Below are 12,727 nucleotides of genomic sequence, written 5' to 3'. Positions count from 1 at the left end.
GCTAAATGTCTTCAAGGCAGAAATTGATAAATTCTTGATGTCACAAGGAATTAAGGGCTACGGGGAGAATGCGGGTAAGTGGAGTTGCAATGCCCATCAGCCATGATTAAATGGCGGAGTGGACTCGATTGGCCGAATGGCCTTACTTCCGCTCCTATGTCTTATGGTCTTATGGTCTATACATATATTGGAGAAAGAGGAGTGTCAAGAATTCTTAAAAGAGAGCAGTATGTCTCAACCCAAAGATACTATGCAAAACGTCTTGAGTGAATTTTGTCTTGGGGAGCTCTGCTTCACTCTTGATTCTTTAGTTTCAGATATGATAGGCTGAATGGCCTCTTTTTATGCTGTAAGTTTTTATGATTTCAATAAGTTTTGGTCATTTTTACGTCCAGCAGCCAGAGTTCTGATTGTGTTTGCGAATGTCATGTTCAGTGATTTGTGGCATGCAATTGTATGAAAGAAACCATGTTTTTCGTGTAGCATTTAAAAGCCTGATCTGAGATGAAGCTGTTGTTGCTGACATTAAAGAGTCCCTTAAAATGGAAACAGTCCTACTCTTAGGGCTTCTCATTATTGGGCATGCACAGAGGACAGGTTAACTCTGGTGAGCCTGGAATGGTTAAGATGACGGTTTCTGCAGAAAACAAAAAGAATGTTTCTCTGTAAGGGCTCATTGAAAGAAAACAACCCTATCAGCTCACATGTCAGCTATTACACCAGAACAGAGTTCAAGATTCTTATTCACAACAATTAATGGCAGTGTCGATTGGCAAAAGCAGAATGGTTTGGCAATGTCAATCAAGTATCCCTTAACTTCCCTTTAGTCAAGCTTAAAATTCATTTTAGATATTTATGTAAACAGAGATTAACAATTCCTAACAAACAAAAACAATCATTCCCCCTCCCCCTCCCCCAACTCTCTCAAACCTCTGTGCCTTCCTACCCTGTTTAATGTGTCAATTTGGACCATTTGTTGATATAATGCGCCCATTTTCCATCTATTCACAAAATCCTGGATGTTGCCCAGTGCTGTCTTCTTTGTGTTCATTAACATCACTCTCTACTTTGAGCTGGCAGATGGCATTACATGGCAAAAGACAGTATGTCTGAGATGTATAATGTCATCTTGGTTTCTTACATTTTGGAGACATTTGACATCTGTAGATGAAGCTCATCAGGTGTGTCTGCATTTTAAGTGTGTTAGAGGAATTTGCTTAATTTTAGATGATCTTCTGGTTATGCATCCTCATTTCTTGGGCGTCTGCTGCTCGGCATGAAGCCATTTCCTTTGGGTTCTGCAGTTAATGTTCGTTGTGTTTGCTATTGTCAACAGAATGTTAATTGCACTTGCGTCAATCTGTTTCAGTACTTTTCCCAAGCAGCTAATGTGTCTATAGGGAACAGCAAAAACTGTAACCATGACAACACCACTCGCATAAAGTAGGCCATTGCCTATTTACTGAGCTTTATTCAGTTTTTTTTCACAAATAAGCTTTCCAAATATTCAACTGAAAAAAGAGAACTTCATATTGATATTTTTGGTCCTTCTAACTTATGCAAATACTACTTATGTGATCATTCAACAAAAGATATTTGAACAATGAAAGAGCCAAGAATGATACTAAAAGCACCAAAAGTTTAAATAAACAAAAGGGACTGCAATTTCAATGCAGCCATCTTTCGGAAGCAGATGCTGCAGTTCATTAGTCATGTGGCTTTATGACCACAATCATGAGTTTGAGTTCAGGACAGACAGGCTGATGAGAAGATGAGTTTAGATTAGAGTGATGCTGGAAAAGCACAGCAGGTCAGGCAGCATCCGAGAAGCAGGAAAATTGACGTTTTAGGCAAAAGCCCTTCATCAGGAATAGAAGCAGGGAGCCTCCAGGGTGGACCTGAAGGTTGCAGTGAGAGAGAGAGAGACTGACTGAGATTCTTGTGGAGAGAGGAGGAGAACTTCTTCAAGATAAGCATCCTTGCAAGAGGATTCGCAGTAAGGTTAAAATCAACTAGGCAAAAGTGAGCACTGCAGATGCTGGAAACCAATCTAAACTCTGGTTTCCAGCATCTGCAGTCCTCACTTTCACCCCTGATGAGACGATGAGGACAAGAACTGTCTTCTGGTTTAGGCTCCTGTATTACCTTGCTTATTATTCTTCAGATTAAATACCACAATACAGAATATGGTAATCAGAGACTCATCAGGCTTGAAGCTTATTGGGACATAATTGAAAGACTGTTCAATGAACTTGGTTGCTTAATGCCAGTCAGTCTCCTCTACATGCGTCTCTGCATGGATTTCTCTGTTCCTATCTTTCCTTTCTATTTCCTTTCACCCATGCTTATACTGTGAGGAGCTGCTCCATTACATCTTCGCAAGATTGTTCCAGGGTCCTCAAACCCTTACACAACAGGTCTGGATGTAAGTTTGCTCACTGAGCTGGAAGGTTTGTTTTCAGACATTTTGTCACCATACTAGGTAACATCATCAGTGAGCCTCCGGATGAAGCAATGGTGGCATGGCCCACTTTCTATTTATGTGTTTAGGTTTCCTTGTTTTGGTGACATCATTGCCTGTGGTGATGTCATTTCCTATTTTTTTTCTCAGGGGGATGGTAAATGGAATCCAAGTGAATGTGTTTGTTGATAGAGTTCCTGTTGGAATGCCACGCTTTTAGGAATCCTTCTGTATGTCTCTATTTGGAATTCTTAGAGGCATGGCATTCTAACCAGAACTCCATCAATAGATACATCAATTTAGATCCAATCTCGCTTCCCTTGAAAGAAGGACTGGAAATGACATCACCCACCTTAAGAAACCAAGACCGATAGAGAGGCGGGACATACCACCAGTGCTTCACCAGAGACTTTCACTGAAGATGTTATCTAGTATGGTGACGAAACATCCAAAAACAAACATTCAACCTCAATGAGCGAACTTACAGAATTGATAGAAGTCTATACAATTATGAGATGCACAGATAGGTTGACGATCAGAATCTTTTTCCCAGAGTAGAAGTGTCTAATACTAGAGGGCATAATTCAAGGTGAGAGGGGCAAGTTCAAAGTAGATATGAGGGGCAAGTTTTTTTTACACAGAAGGTGATAGAGTTTGGGACATGCTACCGGGGTGTTGGTGGGGTACAATATACAATAGGGACTTTTAAAGAACATTTAGATAAGCACATGAATATGCAAGGATTGGGATATGGACCTCGGGACAGGCAGAAGGGGTTAGTCTATTTTGGCATCATGTTCAGCACAGCATAGTGGACTGAAGGGCCTATTCCTGTATTGTGCTGTTCTATGTTCTATGATTTATGTTCTATTGTGGGTATACCAGTAAGTCAGAGGCTGGACATTCTGTAGTAAGTAGTGTGCCTCCTGATTCCTTAAAGTCTACTAATTATCTGCAAGGTACAGATCTGGATTGTGATATAATACTATTCACTTGCTTGGATTGCAGCTTCAACAACATTCAATAAATCAGACTCCAGCTAGAATGAAACAGCACATCTCACCTATCACCTTAGTTATTCATTGTCTGCACCACAGTTGCAATATATTTCATCAGTAAGATTAGATTTCCTACAGTGTAGAAACAGGCCCTTCGGCCCAACTAGTCTACACTGACCCTCTGAAGAGTAACCCACCTCGACCCATTTCCCTCTGACTAATGTACCTAACACTATGGGCTATTTAGCATAGTTAATTCACCTGACCTGCACATCTTTAGACTGTGGGAAGAAACCAGAGCACACCCACGCAGACAAGTGGAGAATGTGCAAACTCCACACAGACAGTCACCTGAGGCTGGAATCGAACCTGGGACCCTGGTGCTGTGAGGCAGCAGTGCTAACCACTGAGTCACCCTGCTGCTCCTGCGTGGCAGCACTTCACAAACGCTTCTTTCACAGCACCTGCCCAACCCAAATGTCTATCATAGGGGCAGCAGGTATACCATTGCCTCCATGTTCCCCTTCAAGTCACACACAATGCTAGGTTGGAAAAATACCAAGAGTCATTTAGCATCATTATGTCAAGTCTTGCAACTTCCTACCAGACTGTTCTAATACTTTCACCATATGGACTGCAGTGGCTCAAGAAGCACACTCTCCATCAGCTCCTCAAAAGAAATTAGAGAAAAGCAGTTAATGCTGCTGTATTGAACCAGCATCTCATGAATGAATAGAATGACTGTGACTTGTGCAAACACTTAACGTTTCTGGCACAGTTCTCATATTGCCTGCTGAACACAAAAGTACATCTGCTGGTGTTCGCTACGTGTAGTGACTGGTTGGATCTGTAAAATTGTCTTGCACACCAATGTCATTTAAAGGCAATATTTTAAGAAGATTTTGAAATCTTTTTTACATCTATTTGGGAATAACTTTGCAATACTTGTATCTACATGAAATAATTAGGAATAAAATTTAATTCAATTGTACTGGGAATGCAAAAACAGCCAAAAAGTTAGTTTATCATTTTTTTTTATTCGAAGCAAACCTTTTGCAATACCCTATCATTGTATATGTAATTATTCACATCTATCTTATAGATATGTGACAAAGACAATGAATCAAGTCACTCTGTAACAGTGAAAAGAGAGTTTTGTTCTATTTTCATGTTAATGTGGACTAAATATTCCTGTGGGTAGCTTTCACAGTATTGCAAGATGATATTTAACTGAGATAAGTGCAATGTTATGCGCGTAGGTAGGGTGACTCTTCACATTCATACACCTCTCAAGGGAAAGTAATAAAGAAGACAGAAAGACAAAGATCTCACTGCTTTATATTGCCAGTATCATGTACCTGAGCAATGCCACCAGAGATACCCAGCACAAAGAGATTTTGAGTATTTTCATAACATAGTTGTGTGAAAGGAGGCTTAACGATTTTGGATTTGCACAAAGCCTTAATCAAGCCTCACTTGGAGCACAACATGCAGTTTGGTCTCCTCATATAATGGATAATGTTGAGGTTTTGAAGGGGAACAATATGATGACATGCAACAAGCTAATCCAGAAAACTGTGTCAAGGAAAACAGGATTATGTAACTTCCTTAACTCAAGTGTAAGACACAAAATAGAAACGATTTCACTTTGTGCATGTGATTGCTGAGTACATCATTGACACTGAATATTTCTAATTGAATGGTATTCATCGAGTTTTCCTTTCTTGGCTGGCACAGCAGGACAGAGGTAACAACCAGTTCCTATATACTATGTCAGTAGGCCCTTATTAAATTTCAAAAGATCAATCAATACTTCCGCATGCTCATATATCAAAAACACCCTCTAAACAAGATTATTCCCCTTGAGGGAGAAACAAATTTATTTACTCATGACAGATGATCCCTAAATGATTTGCTGTTGTTTAACAGCTGATCATAAAAGTGATTGCTCCCAGAATACAAAACTGAAAGGATGGATTAAATATGAATCATAGATTACATTTATGTTTCTATCTAAAAACTGTCTGATATCATCTTCATTGATATTAAAGAAAAAAACTCGAATGCTATTCATTATGTTTCTATATCCAGCATGCTTAACGATTACTAGTTTATATAGAGCTATTAATCAATTACGATGGTGAACTAGGTGGAAAGTCAAGAACAAATAGTCTTTAAGGAATGAAGAGTTTAGAAGCTGGGCTATGACTGGATTAGAATTCACAGAGGTCATTAAGTTCCTATTTGATAAAATGTGATAATTATATGGTACTGAATTGTCAGTTCTGAATACTGGATAAAATTCTAAGGAATTATTTATTCAATTTTCTCCAATTTCAAAGGTCATTCAAAATTGCTTTGATACTATATACTAGTGGTACTGTTTTGGGTAGTTTATTCTAACAGAAACTTGGTTCACATAAGCAAAAGAGATTCTGCATCTGTAAAATGTCAGCAATGCTTTTGTTCCTGTTTTTATTACATGGCAACAGAATTTGTATTCATTCAGAATTTATATTATATTTATCAACAGGTATATTACTGTTGCATATCAACAAAAAACACAGTATCATTGGTCATCAATGGTGTAAAACTAGAATATGCTCTCCATGATGTGCCTTTTTGAGTTACATTTCTTAGTAGGTTATCATATATGTCAAAGTACTTGACAACACTCCAAATCAAATGTCCCAGTACATGGAAGAAGGTTTCACTTATTAGATTAGAAAAAGTTCGAACAGTCTGTTTTCTTCAAGTTAAGGTAATTTTGTTTTTGTTTCATTTACCATTGTTGTGGCATTTATTCTCCTCTACTCTTTACTCCTCTCCAGGAAATATCTAGTTGCAGCAATATTTATGTGAAACATGTGAATTCCACCATGATGGAATAGGATTCATTTTCCACACATCCAATTAACAGTGCTAAGGGCAAGTTGACTACTCCAAATGCAATGTATCAAGTTAGGTATGAGGTGAAATGTTACCTCCTGCCATTTTGAGTGAACTAGATAGAGGCAGGAGTTAAAATGTACTGGTTAAATTTACTGCTCCTTCCTGCAGCACAAAGCTGACTTATTCCTGACACAGCTGCCTGACTTGATGAGATCCTCAGTAACAAGTTGGTTGTGGTCTTATTGCATACATCGGATCTCAATGGCTGTACTGAGTAGGATGGAAACCCCATGGAAGACCTGAAAATTTTAAATTGCCGTTGTAGGTTCAAGACGAGAAGGAAGTGAGTATGCAACCAATCTATGTCATGTTTGGCCATACAAAAGATAAAAAACAAATAACTGGAAGCTGAAAATGTGAAACACAGACAGAGATTGCTGAAGAAACTCAGCGGGACTAGCAGTATCTGTGGAGAGAAAGTAGAGTTAATGTTTCAGGTCCAGTGATCCTTCTTCAGAATGTTCAGTGCTCAGATGATTGATGGCTTCTGATGTGCTGCAATGGAAGCTGAAACAGAGGTGGTCAGACAATATATTGCAGTCAGATCCATAAAATTCTCCTAGAGCTGCCACCATCTATATATTGGAAAGGATGAGCATCTAGCTCCATAGAAAGCCTTTTGCCAAGTTGGTGCATGACTTGTCAGTGCTCCTTGAGAGTAACTGCAGGTCTTCTGGCAGTGTTGTTAATGCATTAAGTATTTCATTGTGCTTGTCCAGCAGCATTTTTCTGTATATCTGGAGTGTGTGTATATGCATGACGTTTGCAGTACAATGTACTATCTTTTGTTAACCTTAGAGGACAGGCATGATGATTCCTGTATGGCACCTCAAAACCAGATTGTTGCAGATATCTGGGACTCATCAGCCTTGGTTAGCAGTCTATCCAAGGGAAGAAAACTCTTATTTTAAATTGCTAGCAATAAGTGAACTGGCATGCAATGGACTAGGTGGCAATGTGTAGACAGGACAAGTAAGGCTCTCCAGCTTGGTTCCAGATAAAAAAAAATGCAGATGCTGGAATCCAAAGGAGATAGGCAGGAGGCTGGAAGAACACAGCAAGCCAGGTGGCAGCAGGAGATGGAGAAGTCAACATTTCGGGTTTAACCCTTCTTCAAGACTGGGGTGGGGTATAAGGGGAGCTGCAGATAAAGGGGGTGGTATGGGGCAGCTTTGTGAAGTGGGGATAGGTGAAGACAGGGAGAGAGTACAAACTCGGTCAATGGGAGGAATGAATCCAGTAGGCAGCTGGAAAGAGTAGAAGAGAGGGGGAGAGGCTGGGAAAGACTTGGCATGCTCCTGTCCCACTGAACTCATCTTGTCCTTTTGCAACTCCATCCTCTCCCCCTTGGTTCAAGCTCTTCTCACCTTCATCTATTACACCAACTACACCCTCCATTTCTTCATTAACTTTCAGTTCCCCAGACCCCAGCGCTTCAGCTTCACTATGGATGGGCAGTCCTTATACATGTCCATACCCAACAAGGATGACCTTCAGGTCCCCCACTTCTTCCTCTCCAACAGATCCATCCAGTCCCCCTCCACCAATACCTTCCTCCTCCTCACCAAACTGATCCTCACCCTCAATAACTTTTCCTTTAGCTCCTCCCATTTCCTTGAAATTCAGGGTATGGCCATGGGCACCCGGATGGGCCCTAGCTATGTCTGCCTCTTTGTCAGCCATGTCAAACAGTCCCTCTTCAGTACCTACACAGTGACTGCACCCCAGATAATCTGCCGTTACACTGATGACTGTATCAGTGCAGGGTCCTGCACCCAGGCTGAACTGGAGCAGTTCATCACCTATACCCACAACTTGCACCCCACCCTCAAATTCACTTGGTCCATCTCAAACACCTCACTCCCCTTTGCTGACCTCTCCATTTCCATCTCTGGCAACAGTCTACAGGTGGACATTTATTATAAACCCACAGACTCCCATAACTACCTAGACTACACCTCCTCCCACTCAGTATCCAGCAAGAACTCCATCCTATTCTCCCAAGTCCTCCCCCTTCTCCACGTCTGCTCAGACTTCCAAGAATCCCAGATGTCCACCAAGTTTGAACAACGTGCTTTTCCTCCCTCTGTCACACAGTCAGCCCTCCGCTGCACAGCCTCCATTCCCTGTTCCACTGCTCTAAGACCCCACCTTCCTCTAAACTCAATTAAGACAGCATCCACCTTGCCCTCACCAACCATCCCACCAGTCTCTGCATCCAACGCATCATCCTCAAACAATTCTGCTAACTCCAATTAGACCCCACCACCAAGAATATCTTCCCCTCACCACCCCTCTCTGCCTTCTGCCAGGGCTGTTCCCCTTGCCCATCCTTGGTTTGCGCCACTCTCCCATCCCCCACCCCCCTGAACCCCCATGTACCTTCCCCTGCAACCGGAAAAGATGCAAAACCTGCTAGTATACCACTTCCCTCACCTCCATCCAGGGCCCTAAACAGTCCTTCCAGGTGAGACAGAGATTCACCTGCCTCTCTTCCAACCATGCTTATTGTATCCAGTGCTCCCAATGTGGTTCTCTCTACATTGGGGAGACCAAAAGTAAATTCAGGGAATGTTTCACTGAGCATCTCAGCTGGGCCCACAGCAGCTGACAGACCTCTCAGTCACTGCCCATTTTAATTCCCCTGCCCACTCCCTTTCCAACATGACTATCCTTGGACTCCTCCATTGCCACAATGAACCAAATCGCAAACTGGAGGAACAACACCTCATCTTCCACCTGGGCAGCCTAAAGCCCAATTTTCAAATAACCTCCTTTCCGCCAACTCCGTTCCCAGCCCCTCCCCCTCCCTTCCACTCCTCCCAACCTCCAACTGGATTCATTTCTCTCATTGACCACTACCTGTGTTCACCTATCCCACTTCACCACCCTGCATCCCCCACACTCTTTAGCTACAGCTCTTCTTAAACCCACCACCAGTCCTGAAGGAGTGTTATACCCGAAATGTTGACTTCTCCACCTCCTGATGCTACCTGGCTTACTGTGTTCTTCCAGCTTCCTGCCTGTCTCCAGCTTGGTTAGCAGCTCATTTCGGAGGATAAATCCAAAATTAAACCTGTAACCTCCCAATACTGTGCTTGAGACCCATGTTGCAAGAGTGGAAGCAGCTCTACACAAATCCACTTAAATGCACTCAATGTGCAGGATGTTCAAAAAACATGAACCAATGTATCAGACAATCAAGTTCTGTGGGTAATGTGATATGTTGACAAAAACAGATAAAGGATACTACTGGCAATCTTCTGAAATAATCCTATGCATAGTGGCCGCAGGTGAGAGGCAGGAAGTGTGGATCGAAGTCGTGGTGTTCACGAATGAGATTTGCTCTTCATGAATCACGTTATAACCTGACAGCAGGTCGTTTTAGATGTGACATTGGTCTACAACATCCTGTGGAGGTGAAGAAAATAAACCTTAAGCAAACCCTACTAATTGACTATTCCTGGCTCAACATCAAGAAGTGTGATTAAAACATTAAAAAAAAAACTAAAAGGGCAAATAACTGGCAGATAATGCTCAGCTTTGCAATTTCAGAATACAGCTAGATAATGGTGCATGAACAAAGAGTAGAAACAATCCTCATAGCTAGAATTCTGGTCAGGTTAACAATTGTCATAGCAGCTCAAAGTGAAATAAGGTTAGCAGACATGTCAAATCTTGAGGAAGTAACAGAAGCCTACTGGACTGACAAGTCCTAGGAACAACCTTGATAGTCAGATTGATCTTTATGCTGATGCGCGAGGTTGTAGTAGACCACCTCCGATGAAAGCAAAGCAATGTTTTTAAAATTAGTTTTTGCTTAATTGTGCTCCCTGCGATCAGTTTGTCTGTTCCCTGTTCTAACTGATCATCAATAGAGATGTTGTTCTTTTAAAGAAAACTGAAATCATTAGTTACAACATACCTTACAATCTATAGGGTGGACAAAGGCAATAGATTGCTTTTCTTTTGGAAGTATTTGTATTTGGCAATTTCAAATGTTCTTGTTCATTAAACATTTAATGCAGGCCTGACATGGAACTCAATTTCATTCCTCTTGTCTCCATGCCATTCTGTTAAATAGAACACATGCCAGCCCTGGTGTTTGGAAACAACAAACAGTTCCCATACCTACCTTGTTCCATTGTTTCATTTAACCCCTGTCTTCAACAAAATATAGAAAACATTCTTGAGTTTTGATGTAGTTTCTACTTCAATCAGTTACATTGAGAATATGTTTGAAAACCTCACACAACTTTTCTTTTAAAAAATGTGAAATTCCTCAAGCTTTTTGTTTTAAATTTTCTGTATTTAATCTCATATCCTCTTGTTCACAACTAAGTATTTCTGCAAATGTTCTCCACTTGGTCTGGTGATTGGTACAAAATGTAAGTCAATGATGATTTTTGCCATGAATGAGGCCATATGAGAGAAATGCCTTTAGCACTATCATATATGTAATATGACAGACAGCAAGTAACCCTGTGGATCACATACAGTTCTGATTCTACCTGGCTTTGCAATGCCCCTTAGAGTTATATTTTGGGATCCCTTGCATTCACTTTGCATATCAATGGTGTGGATAAAAGGTTAAAAGAAATTTTGATCTAAATAAAGTCAAAATGAGTAATTTGAGGATGAGAAAGGAGATGCTTTATAAAGAATGATAGGATAATGCAGGTTAGTGTAATGAACATGAAGTGGTATATTTTGACTAAGACATCATGTTTGATCACCTGGGCTCCTGTATGCTTGGCATGAATCATCTTATGTGCCGAGCAAAACAATGTACCTTTATAAATAAGATCTATATTATTGATACAACTGAGAGATTGGATTTTTACGGATATCTGAAAACAAAGAGGAGTGTATTGAGCCTGGATCCCAAGAGAAGATTGAATCTCACCTGCTTGGAATTAGACATCATCTCATCTGAAATCGCAAGCAGCACTTTTTTTTCCAGTAGTTTTGATGAGTTTGCTTCCAATGACAAGCAAAACCAAGTTTTGCAGACCTGGATATCTTACAGGGTCACTTGCTATCTAAGTGATCCACCAAGAATCACTATTTGAGACCTTTTAACCATGAGGATTGGCAAATATAACACAGTTCATCTTCTTCCAACAAATATCCCTGTAACCTTTGTTCTAATGAATACAGACAATTATTTTAATTCTTTTACATTTTTACTTCTTTATAGCAAACATCTAGTTAAATCTGTAATGAGCCCATTTTTATTGCCTCAACTTCCAGGAGTCCAAAAGGGTACACAAGGGTAATAAGCAAATGTGATCTATATAAAAGATTAGGCAGGTTTACCACACTTGCATCTTTTTTCATATTTTTACCTCTTACTGATCAACTCTACGGTGATTCTAACTGATTGTAAATGGGGCAGGATTGGTTTTTGATACTTGCAATACATCTCTCTTGATTTTTGCTTCTAAAGTGGAAAGTGATTGATTTGATTATACTCTGTTTCCATTGTGCCACACAAAATATTGCTTTTAAAATCTTCTAAACCAGGATTTCCAAATTACTCTTTCAGATCAACAATTCTTCCCTCAGTCAAACATTACATTTTAATCAAAACACACTACTTAATCAAAATACACTAATGTGCATCATCCTATCAATATATTATAATTTCTTTTAATTCTCTATCCAAATTATATAAATACAAAGTGAAACCAAGTGATCCCAAAATAGAACTTTGAGGGGCATTGATGGCTCATTTTCCAATGATTGTGAGGAATTGTTCTTAACACTTACAATCTGCTTCCCCAATTTGAACAAATTTGATACCCCTGCCCTAATTACATGGCCTCAGACTGTTACAAAATCCTAAATTTCCTCATTAGCATCCTTCTAAAATTTCATGTACATTTCATTATTTGCATTTCATTTCCCTAATTTACCACACCTTGTCAGAGTCATAGAGATGTACAGCTTGGAAACAGACCCTTTGGTCCAACCCATCCATGCTGACCAGATATCCCAACCCAATCTAGTCCCACCTGCCAGCACCCGGCCCATGTCCTCCAAACCCTTCCTATTCATATAGCCATCCAAATGCCTCTTAAATGTTGCAGTTGTACCATCCTCCACCACATCCTCTGGCAGCTCATTCCATACATGTAACACCCTCTGCGTGAAAAAGTTGCCCCTTAGGTCTCTTTTATATCTTTCCCCTCTCACCCTAAACCTATGCCCTCTAGTTCTGGACTCCCCAACCCAGGGAAAAGACTTTGCCTATTTATCTTATCCATGCCCTTCATAATTTTGTAAACCTCTATAAGGTCACCCCTCAGCCTCC

The sequence above is a fragment of the Chiloscyllium plagiosum genome, chromosome 10 (assembly GCF_004010195.1).
Source record: "Chiloscyllium plagiosum isolate BGI_BamShark_2017 chromosome 10, ASM401019v2, whole genome shotgun sequence".
Classification (NCBI taxonomy): domain Eukaryota; kingdom Metazoa; phylum Chordata; class Chondrichthyes; order Orectolobiformes; family Hemiscylliidae; genus Chiloscyllium; species Chiloscyllium plagiosum.
The sequence above is the reverse complement of the archived record's forward strand: the minus strand, read 5'-3'. Positions refer to the sequence as shown.